This window comes from Rosa chinensis, chromosome 7 (assembly GCF_002994745.2).
Source record: "Rosa chinensis cultivar Old Blush chromosome 7, RchiOBHm-V2, whole genome shotgun sequence".
Classification (NCBI taxonomy): domain Eukaryota; kingdom Viridiplantae; phylum Streptophyta; class Magnoliopsida; order Rosales; family Rosaceae; genus Rosa; species Rosa chinensis.
The window spans coordinates 10,517,293-10,539,119 of NC_037094.1; the positions used below are offsets into that span (position 1 = coordinate 10,517,293).

At 40.1% G+C, this 21,827-nt stretch overlaps 1 pseudogene; it reads left to right on the top strand.

Annotated features, from left to right (window-relative positions):
• Positions 1-941: 941 nt before the first annotated feature.
• LOC112177394 lies at positions 942-10,400 on the top strand (annotated as a pseudogene).
• Positions 10,401-21,827: the final 11,427 nt, after the last annotated feature.

The window sequence follows — 21,827 nt, forward strand, 5'->3', positions numbered from 1 at the left end:
TGGAGCACTCGAAGAACATAAGAGATAACAAAATCTTGAAACTCCTCGCGGTAATCAGCCTTCGAACGCATGAAGTAAGACATTTTTTTTAAGGCCAGATGTCATCTTTTTGGGCCTTTGCTTCATTCTAAACCTTCCTTTAATTTTAACACTTGTGAAATAGGACAAAAACCAAATTTTCTTAAATAGGCCTTCAATTCAAAATAAACTCCTTATTCACAAAGGGAGGACTAAAATCCATACACTTTTTTTTTTTGCCGTATACTTATTTTTTTTCATTTTTTTTTTCTTTTCGGCATACATATATTTTTTATGGACAAGTCTGACCCCCCCCCCCCCCCCCCACACACACACACACACACACACACACACTTACTTACAAAAGTATATCTCTAAAAATATTTGCTCCACTAATTCCTTCGGATAGGAATGTTCATCGCTTTCCTAGTCACCATAAACTAATTAGCAATAAGTTAGATATTCTCATCTATCCTTGACCTTCATTTGATATCGCTTGGTATGATAACCACCACCCATAAGTAAACTCCACCACTAGGAAAAGTTACAAACAGTACGTGTTTCAAACTATCTGACAGCAAGGAAGATCTGAAATACCTTTGTGCACAAACCTAAACATCTCCATTGTTTCAAATACAATTTGGACAGGCCTTTAATATTTGGTTGTGTATCAGAGTTGGTTGTATATCGGAGCAATCATCGGTCCGACAATGGATGCGATGGCATCATATCGTCTCTTTCCCTGAGGTGGGTGGCATAACCAAAAGTTGCTTGTAAGTGATGAGGCGGCGACATTATTCATAGTTGTTTATGGAACTGGCCTAGTAATACTTTAACGAATGGAATGGGCTCAAAATTTGGGCTTTTGCAATATAAAAGTTAAAACATAAACCCTAATTTTCAGGAGCGGAGAGAAAGGAATCATGGTGAAGTCGTACCTGCGATACGAGTAGGGTGCCGCCTTCGGCGTCATAGTTTGTGGCAATCAAACATTGCCTACGACAGTTCCGGGAAGCACCTTTTTTCCCCGGGCCTGGAAAAGGTGGGCGTCTGGAACGTGCGACAAGGCATTTGCGTCAAAACCCCTAACTCCTTCTGCTGTTGGCATGGATATTCTCCGGGGCCAGTCACCTCCATCGCGGTCTCGCCTACCTCTTCTCTGATAGCTACCGGGTATAGACATGGTAGCATTAGAATTTGGGACTCCCACAATAAAATATGTGAGACCATATTCAACGGTCATATGGTACAACAATATTGGAGATAGCCTGGTTTCTGGAGGCCAAGATAAGGACATTATATTGTGGGATGTGTAGAGGGCCGAGGGCATCTATCGCCTTCGTGGGCATGGCAATCTGGTCACTGACCTCGTCTTCTTGGACTCTTGTAAGAAACTCGTTAGTTCCTCAAAAGACAAATTTTTGAAGGTCTGGGATCTTGAAACTCCTCCCATTGCATGCAGACAATAAGTGACCATCATAGTGAAATTTGGTCCATAGATACCGATCCAGAAAAAAGATATTTGGTTTCTGGCTCTGCTGACTTGGAACTTAGGTTTTACACAATTAAACATGACCTTGAAGCTTGCCATGAAACAGAAACTGCAAACTGCGGAGATGATAAATGGCAAGTTTTGAAGCTCTTTGGTGAATATCAGCGAAAAATGCAAGAACAAGTCCGGAAATTTGCTGGCATATCAAGAGGCAGGAAAGGCAATACATATATTCAGCGTACTGGATGAAGCTGAATCTAACCGTAAAGCAAACCGCAGGATTCGCCGGATTTAAAAGAAAAAGTCTGCCCATGAGAGGTGATGAAAGATGATGGAGCTGGAGAAGAGGGAAAGATGGTCTCCGCAGTCTTTCAACATTTCCAAACTATTCGACCTGGCAAAAAGATATGTTCCATCTCTTTTTGTCCAAACCCTCCCAAGACTTGCCTAGCCACAATAGCCTCGTCTCTGAACGGTCATCTAGCTATGCGTATTTTATTCTCTTGAAAGTTAAGCAACAAATCATACACGCGGTATAGACCTCCGGGGCCAGCGATCTCTGAGTGTAACGCTTACACACTTTTGATGTCAACTAGTCACACTGCAGCAAAGATCTGGAATCCAAGGAATGGTTACTGCCTTGGAACTATTGACACAGGACTCGGCATGTGTGCTTTTATCCTTCCTTGTTGCAATAATAAGTTTGCACTTGTTGGAACCAGGAGTGGAACAATGTAAATTATTGACGTTGGGAGTGCAACTGTCACTCAAGTAGTGGAATTAAGCTCATGGTACGTGGCTCTTTTGAGTCTATTGCAAGAATTCCCAATGAAAATGGTTTTGTCACAGGAAGCTCAGATGGTTATGTTAAGTTCTGGGAATATGAAGTCAAACAAGTATGTCCTATGTACCTTCTCCAGTTTGAAGTTCTAGTCCTATATTACTATCATTATCAGTTCTTATGGTAACATCTCATTTATTAACTCTAGTCTCTAGGACTTATTTCTGGAGCAGACTTTTGTCTCATTTCCATGAGTCTATGTCCTGATTTGGTGATGTCTTTATGATTTAACTATCAGCGTTTGAGCGGCTTGTTTTCTCAAATCTATAAAAGCTTTTGATAATATGCAAAGTGGGATCTGTCTACTGTTATTACTTATTGATCATCAGAGTCATTTCAATCATTTCGAACAAATTTTTTTTTTTTTTAAAAATCCCTAATATGTCTATGGATGGGCTCAGGTATAATAAAAATTATCTTTTTTCTTTGTTGATTGGACAAGTTGGAATCCCTAATTGTCTCGGATGAAATCCCATCCTTGATGTTCCCCTCCAGCTTTGTGGCCCTCCATTCCTGCTGTTTTATTGGGCTCGACCTTCTTGACTTTTTTTATGACTTTTTTTTTTTTTTTGAATAAGGGATTAGGCGATATTAGTTCCTCGGAGGCAAACGATGTAGGGAACAAGTCCCACCCTCAATCCCGAAGGAGAGGGGTTTGCCACACTCTGGGAACCCACCGCCCGTCCCCCTATTATTATTTCATTAATAACATAAAAAAGAAAATACAACTTAAAGAAGGGGGGGGACATAAACCTTACCCCAAAAGCTAGAAAGAAAGTCAAAAGGAAGTGAAAAGATTGAAGCAGAATCGCAAATTTACCCAACTTCCAACTATTAAAACAAGCCCAACACCAACCCATGCAAGAAAGAGAGTTAAACATGGCGAAGGTAAGGGAATCCCAAATCATCCATAAGAAGATAAGGAGATATATTAGGCGGGGGAGAAACATGCCATACCAAGGATGGAGAAAGTAAGCCCATGTTTGTCATTCTATCAGCCATCGTATTTCCTTCCCGAAGAATATGGGAACAATGAAAGGTCACTGCTCTAATACGTGCTAAGCAAGTAAGCCATGCAATTCGTAGCGGCCAAGGTGGAACAAAAGATGAGGATTTGATGCATGCAATAACACTAGTCGAATCACATTCAAGCCAGAGGCATCGCCAACCATACTGGAAGGCATATTCAATCCCAATGATCACACCCATAAGCTCTGCGTAGAAGGCAGATTTGTGTCCCAATCCTTGACAGTAACCGCCAATGTAATGACCATGGGTGTCACGAAACACACCACCACAAGCTGCAGGTCCTGGATTACCCTTTGCAAGACCATCAGTATTCAACTTAATCCAAGGAAAAATTGGAGGGTGCCAGAGAACTAACCGCGGCGCCACTCGATTTTTAGGAATAGGCTGAATTAGGGGTCATCATTTAGCCCGTGGGCCTAGTGGGCCGATGGAGGCCCGCCGGCCCGCAGGGCCAAAAGCCCGGCCCGGCCCGCCAAAAAGCCCTCCATAGGCCCGGCCCGGTGGGTAGTGGGCCGGGCTTGGTTTAGGGGTTAGAAACCCGGCCCGGCCCATAGGCCCGGCCCGCCAAAAGCCCGCTAGGCCCGGCCCGTAAAAGCCCGCAAATAAATATGTATTATATAAAATTATATATATATATATATATAATACATATATCAAGAAACGGATCCTACCGTTGTTTCAAAATAAAGAGAATCCTATGCTACAATGAGTGTTTCTTACCGTTGGATTGGACTATTGGAGACCAGCTGTCTCACACGGTCACACCATCCCACAACGGCACAACTGACAAACCCCACGTCCTGTCGGTCTGGACGTCCCCACTCCCCACACCCACTAGGTCAATCACTCAGTATCTCAGTCTCTCACACTCTCAGACTCAGTCTCTCACTCGACTCAGTCTTCTCTCTCGTTCTCTCCGCCGTCCCCGATCCTCTTCTCTCTCGTTCTGATTCGCACGAAGCCGCTGCCTCCGTTCGTCGATTTCACACGACTCAGTCTTCTCTCTCGTTCTCTCCGCCGTCCCCGATCAATCTTACCTCTTCTCTCTCGTTCTGAATCTCACAGCCGCTGCCTCTGTTCGTCGATTTCTTACGAATCTCCAGTCTGATTTATCCTCCATCGGTCCATCCTCCTCGATTTCTCACAAAGTTCGAATCGCAGACTAAGAACCCGTTTCTTCAATTTTCTGTTTGTCTTGAAATAGATTAGTGTGAAATATATCGGTTCGAATCTCAGACTAAGATTCAAGTTACAGGTTTGACTTTTTGATCATTGTAATGTGCAGGTTCTAGTGCAAGATATTCGGAGGCTTCCCCTATTCGGCTTATGGAACTCCTGGAAGCTGGTAATCGGTTCGAATCTCTTTCTGATTTGTTCATTTTCATTTTCAGTTTCTGTTTTAAACAATGAGTTTTATTTCTTTGTTTGTTCATGCTTCAGAATGCATATATCTGCAATCTAGTACGGACTGAAACGAAACTGAATCAAGTTGAAACGATGGCTTTTGAATCAAGGTTATGTCTTATTTGTTCATTTTATTTTTCTTATGAAGTTGGTATTTTGATTTATTGGACAGGAGTTGAAAGAGTTAATTTTTTTTATGCGTTTTGAAGAACCCAGTTGTTCCTTTGATTAGATGTTGGGGTTAGAATGATTAGATATTGTTTTATGCATGTTTTGAGTTCTTATTGTCACAATGAATATATAACTGATAGTCTGATACTAGTGACTAGTTCTTAGTAACAATCTAGTTGCTATATGCTATTTTTTTCTTGTTTTGATTGTGATCTCTCATATTGTAGGACGAGGAAGAGCAAACCAAGGAATGGACAGTAGCATCTCTGCGAATAAGTTGTGCCTCATAGCAGTTTGTTCATTCAAAACTCTCAAGTAATATCTGAACCTTGTTTATTTCCAGCGAGAAATGGATGATATTAATGTTGATAATGTGACTGAAACTGGAGCTTCATCTATTTCAGCATCTTCTAAGAAATCTAGGTTCACTAGTAATGTTTGGGACTTTTTTGAAAGGGTTCAAGTTAATGACCGTGGAAATATGGTACCAAAAAATAAATGTGGGCTTTGTAAGACTTTGCTTAGAGGTGGTGCTAGTGCTGGTACTAGTCATTTAAGAAGACATTTACAAATTCATGAGAAAGGGCAGAAAAGATTAGGTCCCGATATTTCTGGAAATATCTCAACTTTTGCTTACGATAAGAAAGTTGCACGTAGAGAACTTGTTGATTATGTTATTAGAGCTGAATTGCCTTTTACTTTTGTTGAAAAACATGATTTTAAAGGAATGATTCGTCGAGGATTTTGTCCTCAATATGTAGGAATTTCTGCCCCAACATGTAAAAGAGATGTGATGAAGAAATTTGTTAAGAGCAAAAATGAGCTTTTGAGTCTTTTTGAAAAGTTTGAAGGCAAAATTTGTTTGACTTCGGATGTTTGGTCATCGCGTCAAAAAATGGGTTACATGTCACTTACTGCACATTTTATTGATAAAAATTGGTCTTTAAATAAAAGAATAATATGCTTTAAGATGATTGAGTACCCTCACACGGGAGAGTCACTTGCAAATCATATATTTGAAGAATTGTTGTCTTGGCGCATTCATAATAAAATATTTTCCATCTCTTTAGACAATGCTACGAATAATGATGTGGTTGCATGTGTTCTTCCCACTTATCTTATGCTTGAGGCAGTGCCTAAAAGGTTGTTTCATGTGCGATGTTGTGCCCATATTTTGAATTTGATTGTGCAAGATGGTTTACGTATTTTAGGTCCATCTATTGATAAAATAATCAATGTTGTTAGAAGCATGAATTCTTCTAATAAGAGACATGAATTGTGGGTGCGTTGTTGTAATGATTTGCAAAAGCCAAAAAAAAATATTGACAATGATGTGCCTCATAGGTGGAATTCCACTTATGAACTTTTAGAAGTAGCTTTAAGTTATAAAGGGCCTTTGAATATGTATGCTCTAAAAGTGAATGAATCACGATCTTGCAATTTAGATGTTCCATCCGAACAAGATTGGTCAATTGCACAACTAGTTAATGGCTTTTTATCGATTTTTGCATCCTCAACTAAGATATTTTCTTGTGTATATTACCCTACATCATGTCGTGTTATTAGTTGCTTGATAGATATCCATTTTGCATTTGAGGCATATTCTGATTTTAATGTTTTTAAGGATGCATTGGGTGCAATGAAGGACAAATTTGATAAGTATTGGGGTACATTTCCTAAAGCTTTTTGCTTTACTACAATTATGGATCCTAGATTTAAGTTATTTGCTGTTGGAGAATGGTTAAAATGCATGGGTATTGATCAGCTTGATGTTGATATAAAATTGTTAGAGTTAAGAACTGAATTGCAAGCTCTTTATGAAACATATAAGAAGAATATTGTGTCAGCAGATGTAGCACCTAGGCAATCTGAAAATTTTACTTCTTCTACCTCGAGTGCTCCGGGTTCTATAGCATTGCCTATTGTTGGTAATTCCTCAATGCAAAGTTTGAAAAGGGCAAAGGTATCATCTTCATATACTTCCTCTGCGACTTCTAATGATTTACAAATGTACTATGATTTACCGACTACTGAAGTTGATGATGATAATCAATTTAGTGTCTTGGCTTGGTGGAAATCAAATGAATCATTATACCCTATAGTTTCTCTCATGGCTAGAGATTTGCTAACAATTCCAGCTTCTACTGTAGCTTCGGAGTCGTGTTTTAGTGCAGGAGGTAGAGTTGTATCTGAGAAAAGGGCTTGCTTGAGTCCAAATACAATAGAGGCGTTGATTTGCTTGAAAGATTGGGGTTTAGCAAAAGAAAGGATGCAAGAGGCTCAGCGTGAAATGCAGCTAGCAGAAGAAAGGAGACTCATTAAGGAAGCACGACCAGACTGGATGGGAAATAGTGAAGATGAAGGTGGAAATGAATCTGATAATGATTCTGGAAATGTGTCTGGTGAACAGGTACATAATTTTTGGTTCATTGCTCCTATTTTTTTTATGCTTCAGTTTACCAAAACATGTTTGCTGGTTCTTTAAATCTCTATTTAAATGTGTAGTTACCAATATCAGTTGAATCCCATGAGTTATCAACAAATCTGGAGCCTCAATTTTCAAGGTCAATAGAGAAGTAGAAACATGTATTTTTTTAACGATTTTTAAGTGCTTTAGTATGAATTTTTGGTGGAAATTAGATGTTTGATTCAATTGATTGGAAGAGTATCTTCTCTATTTATGTTTGATAACCAAGGGACAATTTTTAACACCCTGTACCAATTATGCAGGGCTGCAGGCATATGATAAAAGGGAAGAGTAAAAAGCTTTCATTGCATTTAGAGAAGCATTGAAGATTTGAAGTCCAAGTTGCATATAAGTTGTATTAATAATTTATTTTTGTTCTAAGTTGTGATTGAGAATGTTCCTATACTTTGTATTCTCCGTCTTTTTATTTCAATACATTGAATCGGGCGTGGGGATGAGCCTCCCAATGGGTTCCAAACCCCTTAAAAAAAATTATATCTTTAAAACTTATTTTTTTAATGAAGCCCGGCCCGGCCCGTAAAGACGTGGGCTACCCGGCCCGGCCCGTAAAAGCCCGCAAGGCCCGCCTTTCCGGGCCGGGCTTGGATCTTGTCATTTATAATGAAGCCCGGCCCGGCCCGGCCCGCTATTTTAAAAAAAGGTAATTAGGCCCGGCCCGGCCCGTTGACGACCCCTAGGCTGAATACCCAACCCAACCAACAACTGAGTGTCAACCAAACCATTCGAATAACCTGGCATGTAAGGAGCAGCAAAGCGAAGCCAAGCCTTGAGAGAGCTGAAAATTCGCATGAGGGAAGGGCGCTTGTCCTCAAATCTAAGCTTATTGCGAGCTTTCCATATAGCCATAAGAGCATAGAGACAACTAGCAAGCCAAATATTTTTCAGTTGGGGAGAGAAAGACTTGCCAATAATGGAGGTAAATAACCCACCAATAGTGCCACTAGTCGGTAAGAAAGTCCCAAAACAGCATGCTAGCCATTGCCAAACATGTTGCGCAAATGAGCAAGTGGCAAATAAGTGAGTAGAATCCTCAATATATGCGTTTGGGGAAGCACATCACCAGGCCTGAAATCAGGTTTCCATTGAGACAGACGAAAAATTCCAGATTCGAGAGTGCAAGTCCCACCGCCCCAAACTTTGCGCATATCTGCTTCAGAGTTGAAGTGAATATCAAAATACCCTTTGCCAATGGGGACCAGACGCCACGGACCCAACGGACGCCAAAGAGTATGCAGAGAAGCCTTGAGAGTTTCAGTTTTCAATGGAATAGTGCCCTTACGGAGTAGCAATCGACCGATCAAATTATTTCGGCAGGCTGCTAATTGATCTTGATAGATCCTCTCATTGATCTTCACATAAACCGTGTCTCCACGAATTGTTGGAGCTGGAAGTTGGCTGATAGGAACTTGGGTTTCCTCTGAACCTGCAACAATGGATGCAAAGGTCTTTGCTTTGTGAGTTTTCTGTTCAGATGTAGAAGAAGGAGATCTCGTGTCAGAGAATTGCTGAAGAAAACCCCACGGGCATGCTGGAGGAGGCTCGCCCATGGCAGTGGCCTGGTAGGAGACGGCCCCAAACCCTCTATCGTGGGTTTCGGACAACCGATACCAAGAACCGAGTAAACCTGAATTAAAATGTCATGAACCGAGGGTATATCACTATTGGTTTGCTTGTTACCTGCAAATTTGATAGGCAAAGGAACATCAATTCATGCACTTTGTTTGTAACAGGATTCTAAGCGCCCCTGCTGGTGTCAAATGTAAGAATGAAGAAGATGGATACTGATGTTTGTGTGGTTTCTGTCAGCCCTGATGCCAAATATCTTTTGGTGGCTTTGGATACCACACTAAAGGTGTTCTATATGGATTCACTCAAACTTTTCCTAACCTTATATGGTCACAAGCTGCCAGTGCTATGTCTGGATGTCTCATCCGACGGAGATCTGATAGTGACTGGATCTGAAGACAAAAATGTGAAGATTTGGAGGCTAGATTTTGGTGACTGCCACAAATCAATGTTTGATCATAAGAGCAGTGTTCAGCGAGTACAATTTGTGCCAAATACCCATTACTTCGTCAGTGTTGGGCAAGATAAGCAAGTAAACTACTTGGTTGCTGATAAATTTGAGTTGCTTTTAGCTATGAAGGGACACCATGAGGGTGTTTGTTGCCTTGCTATTAGTAATTACCATGGTAATTTCTTTGTCACGGATCTCACGATCGAGCAATTCGCCGCTGGGATCGTACTGATGAGCCATTTTTTCTTGAGGAAGAGAGAGAAAAACTGAAGTTGGAAAAGTTACGAGTCTGACTTCAAAGGATGTATATGAGAACAAGGAAAAAATCCCAGCGGAGGGAGCTGCATGTGGCTTTTGCTGGGAAGAAAACTAAAGAAAACAATTTCTTTGACCGACTCAATTGTTACTAAACTAGAAATAGCATGGGAAGAATCAAAGCGACACACCAATTACGAGGCGGAAAAAGTAAGTGCTGAGTTTCAACCGAATCCTTTTTATGCTAGGGCTGTCTCCTCCTGATTATTTTCTGCATGAACTTTTGAAAGTTAAGACAAGCGAGCGATTTGGAGTCGTTGCTATTGGGGTTACCCTTCTCAGATGACTTGAAGATCTTGTCTCTCTGCAAGGATGTTGGTCTACGTCCTGATCGATGAGGTTGAATTCATTACCAGGGTGATTACACTGCTGCAGCAGAAAAGTTGTAATCAGTTGATTTCCAGTCCAGCTGTAAAAACCAATATTGACTGGTTTAAAAGAGGTTCTTTACCCAACTTAAAAGGCAAAGAAGGATATTATCGGTTACAACCTTGCAGCAATGAATCATATCAAGCAATTGCATATATTCTCAAAAAAAGAAAAAAAGATCAAATGCACCACTTCCAGATGCAATCTCCAAGCGTGGTGTACGTGCAAGTTGGTATGCGAAGACAGAAGAAGGTAAACGTAAAAAAGATCGAACATGCGAACCGAAGTATGAAATTAGACCTGGTAACGGAGAGGGTTTGTGCAGGTTTTTAATTGAGCGGTTTGGCACGTAAGAACCAGTTAACTTAACGGGATGTAATGAATTAAGTACGGATTGGCAGGTTGCCCGTTAGAATCCGTTTACAATTTTTTTTCTCTTCTTTTTTCAAACCCATCGGCTTCTATTTGTCTTGTGTATCTTGGTAGAACTATTTTTGTTTACCTTCGAAGTCAACTGTAGAGCATGAAAATATCCATGTGTCTTACTTGGAAGCCAATAAATAAACCTAAAAACACCTTAAGAACAATAATTATGGTTAAGCCCGTTCATCACAAAACAGAAAAAAAAATCGTCTTCAGAAACTATTAGGATTGAATTATTATTCAGAGTTTGCTTACAATTAGGAAATGGATGGGTACACCGCATATCTATATATAAAAGAGACCACGCAACATTCATAAAATAATTTACAGTTTACATGCAGTTGAATCTAATTGTAAATACTAAATACTACTCGTGGTCGTTGCTATTATTCCTCTTCCTTAAATGAATGTCGCATAATACCTTAAATAATAGCGACTTTGTAAGTATTGTTTGCCTCTTTTTGTCTATCTCTATTACCGCCAATTCATTCATTTTTGTTGAAGCTCTGTTTTAGACTAAAGAGTTGAAAACTAGAATCCCTTGTGATATAATTGAGAAAGTCTAATAACTAAAGCCGCAAGCTGTTTTTTGCAATTTTTTTTTTTCCAATACAGGTTATTCTAGTTGGACATCTAAATATCACCAATGTGATATTTGGACCTTCTCCTACTTATTAAACCTCGAATTCAATTTTTGTAAATACTTAAGAGGCTAAGAGCTAGCAACTCTAACAGCTTTCTATAATTTTTGTATTATAGGGAAGCAAAAGTCAAAGTGTTAACCTCTTTTTTTTCTCCAACTCCAACAAATTCTTTATTTACAGCAATCTCTAAAATCTCCATAATCCTTTCTTAAAATTTTAGACATTGTTGTAAAGTTAGAAAATTTGGTTTTCACTTTCCTCACTATCCCTAAAATGGGAATAGTTATAGAAAAATCTGTTTGAGCAAAAGAGACTCATTTTCTCCTAAAATAGAGTAAAATAAGAGTATATGGAAACTGTTGGAGTTGCTCTAAAACATGAAACTTAGTACACCTCCTTAACTATACCAAAACACCCTTAAATAATTAAATATGTATCTTCTGTTGAAGGAATATCGATTTAGTGTGCCTTATCAAACTAGGAGTAGCAATAGGAGAGAAGGTTCTAGATTTCCCAATCCTACACGGATTGGTATTCCTTGTAATATTAGAACTAGTACTTTGTAATCCCTATATATAGGGCTCCTATTCTCAATAATATGACACACAATTCTCTCTACAATTTCTCTCAAATCTCTTTTTCCTTAAACACGTTATCAACACGACTCTAACCACAAAACAGAAAACCAAAACTCATTCACAAAGCAGCCCCTAGCCCGAGCTAGCCGAGCCTTCGCTGCAGCCTGCGCGCCCGTGCGTTTGCAACCTTACACAGCAGCCCCTGCAGCCCTGCGTTCCAACCTGCTGCCACCGAAGCATCCCTGCTGCCACCGAAGCATCCCTGCTGCGCAAACAAGCCAACGCACACCACTGCATCTTTTTCCCGTTCCTGTGCACATCCGTCTACTTCCAAGCCTCGAAACATCTAGTTCGGAAGCTCAGATCGAAAAACTTTCTTCATAAAAGTTGTTCGTCTCTATCTCTTCCATCTAACCTCCGAATTTCAGCCTTATCGGAGTTATATTGAGATCTGTACACCAATCGAAGTACAAGCTGTTCAGAACAGAATCTGCTCCGAATTTTCAACAAGTAAGTTTTTAAATTAAAGTTCCTGTTTTCGAATTTTAATTCCTCCTTCTTTTTCTTCGGGGACTTGCAACCTCCCTTCTTCTACATCCCACCTTTCTTATAACGTGGGTTCGATTCTTGAAAAGCGGAATCGTGGGGATTCACGCAATTAACGAACTAAGAGCGTTCGTAAGACTTCGGACTAAGAGCATCCGTAAGCATCTATTTATGAACATATAAACATCATTGTTTCGGTCTAATCCAATCATTCTTGGAAATCGATTTCTTGGTAGCATAGCTCGGAAATCTTATTATTTATTAGTTGTCGTTGAAGTTTTAACTCCGAAACTAATATATTTCTTCTTCTTGATTTCAGGATGTCAAAGTCAACGCTTGACTTTCCTATCCTTGACTCAACTGGCTCGGAATATCATATAATTGGGTCACGGATGTTGAGAACCACCTCACTTCAAAATGGATCCTACCCGTAATTCAAGCACCAAATCCCGACCTCTTATTTGAGCGTACGGCTACAAATAATGCCACCGCTCTCATCTTGATGAGACGCCACATGGATAAATCGCTCCGATTGGAGTACATGGCAATCAAGGATGCTAGGGAATTATGGGTTGCGCTAGAAGAGCGATTTGGTAATGTTCAGGATACCCTCCTCCCCGACTTGAAAGTTCAATGGGGCAATCTACGATTCGCCAACTTCAAGTCTGTAGCTGAATATAATTCAGAAGTTCTACGCCTCAAAACCATGTTGGGGTTCTGTGGACAACTTGTCACAGAGCAAGAATTAATTGAGAAAACTCTCTCCACCTTCCCCGTCTCAGCTATTTTGCTATCAAAGCAATATCGAATAGAATTCAACACTGGACGGATCACGAGGTTTCATCAGCTAATTAATATCATGTCTGTAGATGAAAAACATGATAATATCCTCGTGAAGAATTATAATTCAAGGCCTATAGGAACTAAGAGTGTTCAAGAGGCGAATTATAATCATGCACCCAAAGGAGGGCGCAAGGAACGGAACCCTAAAAATAAGGGACACAATGGACGTTTCGGTCCATATAACCACCCTACAAAGGAAGGTAATCGTCAGAATGAAGGACGAACACGTGGCAATACATGGCAACATGGGAGAGGAGGCCGTGGGGCTCTAGGACGTGGAGGAGCCACCCAAGGCCGTGGGAATGGGGCCAACTCTTCTAGGGGACGCCACCCAAGTACAAATAATGCACCTCAATTAAGGGGAGGAAATCACAATGACATGTGTCATCGATGTGGATCAAGTGAACATTGGTTCAAGCAATGCAATGCAAGCAAGCAATTAGCTGCGCATTACAAGGCATATAGAGACTTTAGAGAGCATGAAGCCTATCTTGCCGAAGCAGAAGAAGATGGTGATAATGCCAATGTCAATCTCACCATAGCGGACTTCAAATCTGACAAAGAATTGCACAAAGATGCTGCAGATTTTGATTAGTATAGTCCTTAGTTTTACTTCCAAGAATTATGTAATGGCAATATGCCTTAGTCAATAAATGACATTTTGTATTAATTCTATCTTATGTGGCGCATCGAATTAAGTATGATGTCTAGAACAGTAATTGAGATTAGTGGTACTTAAGAGACCTTCGCTCCACCGACATCTCTCTCTACTTTCCTGGTCATATTTGATTGGAGTTACCAAACGGATAGAGTGACTACGATTTGTCTACGATTTGATTTTATGTTGGATTAGATTTTGGTCAAGAAACTTTGATGTAATCATTGGCTATTATTAATAAAGTATCGATTTATTTTAATTCTATGTCTTGGACATATTTTAATTCCGAACTTTATTATTTTTCAGTATGTCTCCCGAAGAGCTAGAATGCCTCGTGGATAGTGCTACTACACATACCATCCTTCGAAATAGACAATTATTTCTATGGATGACGCCATCTCGATCTTCCATGACTACGATGGCTGGATCATCTCAATTGATTCATGGTAGAGGACCAGCCCAATTTATGTTGCCAAATGGCACAATTTTAATTGTCACCGAAGCTCTTTATGCTCCTAGGGCAGGAAGAACCCTATTGAGTTTTAAAGATATAAGAGCCAATGGTTTTCATGCGGAATCATATTGTGAGAATGGACAAGAGTTCCTTTGCATCACCTCTAATGACTACGGACATAAAAGAGTCTTAGAGAAACTTATGTGTCGATCTAGTGGGTTGTATGCAACCACTATACGCATAATTGAATCCAATCATGTTATGAGAGATGATTTATGGGATTCTGACACATATAGGCTTTGGCACGACCGTTTAGGACATCCAGGTCGTGATATGATGATCCGTATATTAAAGACTTCACACGGACATCCATTTTTCAGAACGAAAAGAAGTAAAACTCGACATTTGGATCAAGGAGGAGCACCTGCGCCTCACGGTGTCTTTCCCCTTCAAGTTCGTCTATCACAAGCCGACGCCGCCATCCCCCTGCGGCCCAAGGGTGGCTTTAACGCCACCTCTACTCCCCTGACTCCAATTTCTACTTCTCAAGTCCATTGTGACTTCGTGGCTCAACCAGAATCCTCATTGGTTGTTTCTAAAGCCCATTATTCGTTCTGCAAAGCCTGCTCTTTAGCAAAATTAGGATCGAGACCATCCTATGCAAAGGACACTAAAGAAAATATATCATTCTTGCAAAGAATCCAAGGTGATATTTATGGACCTATTCAACCACCATGCGGACCATTTAGATATTTTATGGTGTTGGTTGATGCATCGACACGCTGGTCACATGTCATGCTATTGTCCACTAGGAACGCTGCATTTGCTAAACTCCTAGCACAGATTATTAAGTTGAGGGCTCACCACCCTGATCATCCTATTAAGTTTATAAGATTAGACAATGCTGGAGAGTTTACATCAAAAACTTTTGATGATTATTGCATGTCCATTGGGATTGAGGTTGAACATCCAGTTCCACATGTTCACACCCAAAATGGTCTCGCAGAAGCCGCCATTAAACGACTACAAATGGTCTCTAGGGCATTGGTAATGCGCACCAATCTCCCTATTCCTGCTTGGGGCTATGCAATTTTGCATGCAGCTGTGCTTATTCGTCTAAGGCCCACTGCTACTCAACCCTTTTCTGCGTCCCAGATGGTGACTGGATATGAGCCTAATGTCTCACACTTACGCATATTTGGGTGTGCAATATATGTGCCTATTGCGCCGCCACAGCGCACCAAAATGGGTCCTCAACGATGATTAGGCATTTGTGTTGGATATGATCCTCCAACCATTGTCCGCTATTTAGAACCCTTGACAGGCGATCTCTTTACAGCAAGATTTGCGGATTGTCACTTCGATGAGACAGTCTTCCCGTCGTTAGGGGGAGATAAGAACATAAATGTTCAACAGGAACGACAGGAATTGTCGTGGTCTGTCCCTACTCTGTCTCATCTTGATCCCCGAACCGCACAGTCCGAAATTGAAGTGCGGAGAATTCTCGATCTTCAGAACGTAGCAGAATCGATGCCTGATGCGTTTTCTGATATCGCTAAAGTGATGAGATCACACATACCTGCTGCAAATGTGCCTGCAAGGATTGATGTCCCTAAAATTAGAGGACATGACGCCACCTCAAGGGCACTTGAGCATGGCGCCAACGTCCACAGTGGTAGTGACGTTGTGGCTAGGCCCACGGCTCCTGCCAGGAAGCGCGGGAGGCCAATAGGTTCGATGGATTCTCGCCCAAGAAAGAAAGCGAGTTTGGCACAAAATAATCCATTAATCATCGATGTAAATAATCCATCTCATGAGAACATTCCGGATTATGGTTATGTCCAAGAGACATCATTGGGGGACGCTCCAATGTCAGAACCAACTCCAGAGAATAGAGAGATCTCCATGAATTACACTAGTATACATGAGATGATGGATAGAAATTCTATGGCAATTGATGATGCGTTTGCATATCATGTTGCAAAAGGAATCATAGAATATGATGATATCGAACCTCGCTCTGTCGAAGAATGTCAACGAAGAGCGGATTGGCCTAAATGGAAAGATGCGATCCAGGCTGAATTGGATTCACTAGCAAAGAGACAAGTATTTGGACCTATAACGCAGACACCCCCAAATGTAAAACCTGTTGGCCATAAATGGGTCTTTGTTAGAAAGCGTAATGAGAAAAATGAGGTGGTTAGATATAAAGCCCGACTCAAGGCGCAAGGTTTCTCACAACGCCCTGGAATCGATTAGGAGGAGACATATTCTCCCGTAATTGACGTTATAACGTTCCGCTACCTTGTCAGTTTGGTATTTTCCGAAAAACTTGACATGCAGCTTATGGATGTGGTTACAGCATATCTCTATGGGGATCTAGATTCAGAGATATATATGAAGGTTCCAGATGGACTTCAATTACCCAAATCAAGTGGCTATAAACCACGGAGCGCGTTTTCAATAAGATTAAAACGCTCACTATATGGATTAAAACAATCCTGACGGATGTGGTATAACCGTCTAAGTGACTACTTGATTGGGAAGGGATATATTAATAATGAAATATGCCCATGCGTGTTCATTAAAAGAACAAGTTCCGGATTTGCAATCGTAGCAGTTTATGTCGATGACATGAGCCTAATTGGAACTCTAGATGAGTTGAAGGAAACTGCTAAATACTTGAAATCCGAATTTGAGATGAAAGATCTCGGGAAAACACGGTTTTGTTTCGGTTTAGAACTTGAGCACCGTAGTGATGGCATTTTGATCCATCAGTCTGCATATACTCAGAAAATCTTAAGGCGCTTTAATGAAGATAAAGCAAAGCATGTGAGTACTCCTATGATCTGTCGTAGTCTTGAACCAGGAAAAGATCCGTTTCTTCCAAAGGATGAGGACGAAGAGCTATTAGAGGCATAAGTGCCCTATTTAAGTGCAATAGGTGCATTATTGTACTTAGCTCAATGCACAAGACCAGACATCTCATTCGCAATGAACTTGTTAGCTAGACATAGCTCCGCGCCAACACGTCGCCATTGGATTGGTGTAAAGGCAATCTTTCGATACCTAAGAGGTACGATTGATATGGGCCTATTTTATCCCTACAGAGAGAAGATGAATGACGGAAGAATGGGATCGGACCCCATTAGGCATGGAGCCACAGTCCACCATGACAAGGTGGCCGGCCATGTTGCCGCCAACGCTGTCACCACCACAAGGGGTGGCCGGCCTCACCCTATCCCCCTTCATCAAAACGACAATGATGTCTTGATGGGTTTTGCTGATGCAGGGTACCTCTTTGACCCTCACAAAGGTCGCTCCCAAACGGGTTATGTCTTTACCATGGGAAGCACTGCGATATCTTGGAGGTCTACGAAACAGACCCTTGTTGCTACTTCCTCAAATCATGCAGAGATTATTGCTCTACATGAAGCCGTGCGTGAATGCATATGGTTAAGGTCTGTAATTAGACATATTCAAGGAAGTTGTGGTTTGAAGACTACCACAGATGAACCTCCATATATGCATTTATGAGGATAATGCAGCTTGTATTGAGCAAATGAAGTTAGGTTTCATCAAGGGTGACAACACCAAGCATATCTCGCCTAAATTCTTTTATAATCAGCAACAACAAGCACTTCTAAAAATTGAAGTGAATCAAATCCGATCAGAGGATAATGTAGCGGACTTATTCACTAAGTCGTTACCTAAATCCACCTTCGAGAAACATGTAAGGAGCATCGGATTGAGAAAGTTATCTGAACTCCCACGATTGTAGCAATCAGGGGGAGATATTGACATCAGGGGGAGTTATGATGTCTACATGTTCGATCTCGAAGAGTGAAGGACGTGTTGTGCTCTTTTTGTCCTTCGACCAGGATCATTTTTGTCCCACAGGGTTTTTATTACCTGGCAAGGTTTTTAACGAGGCAACGGATGAAGCGTCACCACCAAGTTTGAGCGGCACAAGGGGGAGTGTTGAAGGAATATCGATTTAGTGTGCCTTATCAAACTAGGAGTAGCAATAGGAGAGAAGGTTCTAGATTTCCCAATCCTACACGGATTGGTATTCCTTGTAATATTAGAACTAGTATTTTGTAATCCCTATATATAGGGCTCTTATTCTCAATAATATGACACACAATTCTCTCTACAATTTGTCTCAAATCTCTTTTTCTTTAAACATCTTCAACAATTTGTTACATGTTATTCTTTTTTTCTTTTTATTTATTTTTTATTATTTTATCTCTATCAATTCAATCACGAAGAATTTTCATTTGAGCACTAACTCTTCATCTTCTTCGTCAATTGTAAAGGAGGTAACATAGTTAACTACATAACTTTGCTCTGCAAGCCTGCAATCATCTCATAGATGGCCTGATCATCGCCTCCTATAACATGGGGTACAGCTATGGTATGTTAACATTTCTCATACATCAACTATTTTTATCCCTCTAAGGACTCATGTTATCACTTTGAGGACTAATATTACTATTTTCATGACTCATATGGTAAACTAAGAAAATTTACTACTTTAAGGACTCATGTTAGCACTTTGAGGACTAATATTATTATTTTGAGGACTCATGTGGTAACTAAAAAAATTTACCACTTTAAGGACTCAGGTTACTATTTTGAGTATTAGTCCTATTTTGAGGACTCATTTTACCATTTTTAAGTCAATTGTATGCATGTCATACGTTAACACATTGTAGAATTTTCCCTATAACATGAACCCAATCTAGATTTTGGGTATCTCACAAATCTTTTCCCTTCATATTTGAATTGCTAAACGTGAATGACATACCTATAATATTTAAGAAGAATTCAAATTTATCTTCCATTAGTGAAAAAGATTTAAAATTTATGCTAAACGGAAAATATTGTAGATAGAGAAGACCCAGACTCAGTCAAACAAATGAATGAGAAATTTGATATTTAATTCTTTAGAATTTAAACAAAACAAGCAGACCATAACTCCTTTAATTGAGCACTACAACCATGATATAGGCCAATGGCTAATGCTTCTGGAATTGAACTAGGCAACCCAAGGAGACCAAATTTATTAACCTGTGTGATGCCAAATTGCAGAAGCAAAGGGGCAAGACAATGCTGAGTTCTACTTTAATGGATGTAGGTTGAATGAATCCGGAAAGTAATGGTGAAGTTGAAACTCAAACTCAACCCATAGCCTAAAATCATGGCTGGACCATTGGGCCATGTCTGGTATTGGGGTGAATTAAGTTACTAATTTAAGCTTCGAAGAAAGATATTAGGCAAAATTAATATGTATATCTGCAACTACTCCAACTCGTATTTTTTGTATCGCGTATATGTATATGGGTCGACTTCTTCTTCCTCTTGGATTGACGCTTTTCCTTGTATTTTTTCGTGACATGGAATTAGGAAAACTATATGAGTAAGCTTTCGAGAGCCATGGCAAAGACCAAAAAAGCCGATCTGTCCATCGTCAAACTTGTCAAGATATAATGGGCACAGCTCGATCAACTTACAGGTGTTGAAAGTTGAGACACCAGTATAGTCTTCAGAAGTAGCCGCTTTTACAAGGAAGGGGGATCAAATAACAGAGACACGGTGAACTTGCAAGATAGAAATAAAATTAATTAGTGCCATATCTGTTCGACTGCAGGACCATATATGTTCCAATCAAATTGGGTACAATATTTTTGGTTAGAGAAGTTCTAAATCTCTAGGCTTAAACAAGCTCATGATCATAAGAATTAAGAAAGCAGCAAACCACTTGAACTCTTGAAGAAATCAAGATCAGATAGCATCATTGCAGCAGCATAAACTATCAACACCTGAGCTTGACCATAATATTGACCCGGCAGAGCCCGAGACTGAGACTGACTTGGGCCATAACCTGAGGCCAGATTGAAGCGGTTTCTTAAATGGGCCGGCCAAGTCAAGTCCCAGCTTCTACTTGCGCAAAACCCAGTGATCAAATTCATTTAGTGCAAAAGTATTTACCAAAAGTATTTACAAGACCCAGACATAGCATCCGACTCGACGGTCTTAAGCTAGCCTTAGAACTTGGCAGCTAGGGGATGATTACAAATATTTCAATAGTTTGAGGCTAATTACAGGTCACGGTTTGAACCAAATGTGTTCCTTACTTGTTTTTATAATGTCAACGAATGGGATTCAAATTAATTAGAGTAATGCTATATATACCACCTTGTAAGATACCATATGCATTTTTATCTTATGTGGTATAGCACAAACCCCTATTATTAGAAAATGTCATTAAATGATATGACTATACCGCAGAGTAAGATGCAGCTGTACCTAAAAATATGGTTTACCTAGCATCATGCTCGAATAACTAGATGGAATTTTCAGATTCTGTCATTAACAACATTAACATTATTGTTATTTGCCTGAAGAAGTTGACGATAAATAGGTGTTGCCTTTATAGAGGAGGGTAGCTAAGGTTGTGGATGAAAAATGAGACAGACAGGCCACTTCACCTCAGCATCATACATCCAACAATGCACAAGAATCAAATTCTGACCTACTCTGGAACTCCAGAGAACCAAACAAGGCTCATAATCCAGTGAATTTGTGGAATTAACATCTACCGAGTGGGTTGGGGTTTGAGTATAATTGTATAAACCTTTGACCGATGGTCATTAGAAGGTGCACATATCAAACATGTCTATCACAAGGACAAAAAATACTTAGGGCGTTAAACATCGAATTGATCTAGATTTGAGAACAATTATAGGGAAGTGACCACTTGAAATTTGTATGTATAACCCCTACTCAAAGCTACAACACATTGAGCTTGGCCCATAGCTCACCCACACAGTAAACTGATTCACTTAATTTGTCAAGATGAACCCTATAAAGTCCAGTTCAATATCATCGGCACGAGGAAAAGCTGGGGGACTTGTCGAAGTGAAGAAGCTAGAAGATTGGTGCTTGAAAAATTCTCCAAATTAACTGTACTTTTTGTTCTTTAACCACCTTGCAGAAGAGATTAAAGCCACAAAGTTGTGATGCCAATTATGTATACACCTCAATAGCCCAAAAAGCTTAAAGAGTGGAGCAAGAACAGTAATGGAGTCAGATATACCAATGGTTACCTCGTTTATTCGTGTTAGTCATATTCCAGTGAGGTCTATTTCCACTAATGTCTGCCACATGCATGGTGGAGACTAGGGTGAATACGAAACTAGATCACCTTCATTGTACTGAAAAGTTGAACATAACATTTTGGTCCCATTTTCTCAATGATGGGTACTAGTCTGTAGGACGATTATCCAGACTTGAGCCCTCTGTTTATGGCTTATTTTGCCCTAGGAAAGTCCATATATCTATTGCATTGGTGAATGGTAGCCTAGGAATGCCAATGTACGTGACACTCAATTTTGAACCCTATGATTCCACTTGATCTGTTTTATATTGTACGGAATGTATCGTAAAGTTTTCAATATGATTTTCAAGATCCTTTTTCATCGAAACAAACTAATACTAATAGTGGAAATAGTTTTATAAACTAAAAATCAAT